Source organism: Nothobranchius furzeri, chromosome 8 (genome assembly GCF_043380555.1).
Source record: "Nothobranchius furzeri strain GRZ-AD chromosome 8, NfurGRZ-RIMD1, whole genome shotgun sequence".
NCBI classification, from domain to species: Eukaryota; Metazoa; Chordata; class Actinopteri; order Cyprinodontiformes; family Nothobranchiidae; genus Nothobranchius; species Nothobranchius furzeri.
This window is the reverse complement of record NC_091748.1, coordinates 39,011,453-39,013,952: the sequence shown is the minus strand read 5'-3', so window position 1 is coordinate 39,013,952 and position 2,500 is coordinate 39,011,453.

Genomic DNA, 2,500 nt, shown 5'->3' with positions numbered 1-2,500 from the left:
CAACCTTTCGATTACTGGACAACCCGCTCTCCCTCCTGAGCTACTGCTGTCCCACACACGGGGTATCTGCAGGTTTAAGGGAGCCAAATTTAAGACTTTTTAGGACCTTTTTAAAGGCCACTTTGACCAAATTGAAGCTATTTTTAAAATTAAATGTAAGCTATAATTTCCAGCTGTTGCCTGGAACCGGTGCTAACCACGCCGCGATCGTGGGATTAGCCATCCAGTTACCATTAAACTTGCACTTCCCCATGGCGCAAGCTCCCACTTGCTTAACCAGCTAATGTGCTCATCTAAAAATAGCCCCCTTTCACAACCAACTGATGTGTACGGTTCCGCTTACGGCAACATCGTACACAAAAAACGCTGAACACTCACTAGAAAGTCACGAAAATGTTTATAGAAATAAAATAATCATAATAATAAAATAATCTTGTTTATTGGGTAATTTAAGACCTTTGGAAACTGGATTTAATGAGTATTTGTCATTTTAAGGCTTTTCAAGGCCTTAAATTTGGAAAAGCAAATTTAAGACTTTTTACGGACCCGCGGATACCCTGCACACACTAACACAAACAGCTAGTTTTGTTTAGTTATCAGCACAGATATTTCAGCTGGAGGAGACTTTTGAATTCCTAGAGTCAGTCTATTTTCTATCAGAAGCTAATGCAGGAGATAGGTGCAGGAGACTGTTTTCATGTTCAGCCTGCATGAAAAACACAGAGTGAGCGATTATAATCAATGTTCCACACCTTTAGGCTGGATATGTCTTGTGTCCCAAATGAAATAGAAGTCAACAGGATGAGTATCTATTGTTCCTGCTTCAAAGTAAATCTGCTCTGACCTAGAAAGGCCCCGTTAACATATCAATGAGCTCGGGTAAAAAAAACAAGTTAAAAGAAAGTACTAAAAGAACGTTTTTACTTAGTTATCAAGCTTTAAATATGATGTAATGCTAAAAGTTGCAACACAGGAAAGTGTTTTATTGTGGGGTTATCCAAAATATGTGTTTAACTTCAATTATTTAAGACTAGACTTAACAAAAAAGTTTATTTTTCCTGAGGCTTAAAAGAAAAATGCAGCAGGATTGTGTCCAAACAGAATGGGTCTTTATTTGGGAAGTGAAAGAAAAAGAAAAGATCAACACCCCATTTAAATACAAAACCAACAAAAATAAAAATAGACATGATATTCATTTTGCATATCAAAGAACCATTCAATAATAGTTGCAATCCAAACACCTCATAAACCGCTTTTGTGAATCTTTACACAACATTTGATTAAGAAATTAGTCACTTTAACAGTAAAATAACAAATATTTAGCTTTGAAAATAATCAAACTCAAAATATATTAGAAGTTAGCATCTGAAATATATTATGTTTTTTCACAAAAAAAATTTAAATAAAAAAATACCAGTGACGCTTACATGAGAAAAGTTCAAGAATTTCGCTACAATTAATATAGAAATAAAAATGCAGGATAAAACAAGATGAAAGGAAATAGAAATATGCATGAAAAAGTATCTCCTTTTGTTAACAAAACACTATTCAAAATAACTACAATCATTTACATCAGTACAAAGATATTTGGATTTAAAAATACTTGCAATGAAAAAACAGGGTTTTGTTATTCTGACAGTAAAAAATGACACTGTGGATCAGAAATCTGCAAAATATGCAATGAAAAAAATAAATCTGCATTAAAAAGGTCTACACTGTAGTTCTTACTTTTATACAAACATTAGAAACAGTATTGCACATCACAACACAGATTCGAGGTTAGTCAGCCTTTCAAAATGTGTTAAATTCAAGTTTCAGAGCATCTATGAGGACAGGCAGCCGGGGCCTCGATGCAACGGGGGGAGAATGTCAAGTGTCTTCCCAGAATAAAATAAAACCTTCATGTTTTCTGTCTTCAACCTAAATGTGTGTCGAAACAAGAAACAGCTGTGTATCAAAAACTTTTCATGATTTTAGCTGTGACATGATTCCTCATTTTCCAAAAGAACCTTTAGGTGTGGAGGGGGAAATAAATGTTTTAATATTAGTCTCATTTAAATAGAAAAATACAATCAAAACCAAATTTTTTTTTGTCTACAAAAATAGTGAAATAAATATGCTTTTACCAAAAAAAAATTAATAAAAAATACACGGACACGTACAGAAAACAGTGTTCAACGTAGAAAACAGAACGTCACAGTAAAACAGCAGGAGTCAAGTGTTACAGGTGGCAATATTCACACATCGTCGGAGCCACGAGAACTAACGCCAAGGATGGAGGAGGTGGGGGCGGGGCTTCAGGTCGTTGCGACCTCCAGATATCATTAGATTATACTAGAAAACATTGGATTCCTGCTCTAATCGCACTCAAGACGGATAAGTTGAGACCACTGCTTCACACTACATCTTAAATAATTATTAAAAAATTAAATGTATTAAATCATTTATACAGTTATAAATAGGTGGGGCACACATCTGCACTGAATTAAAGGGGCAAAAG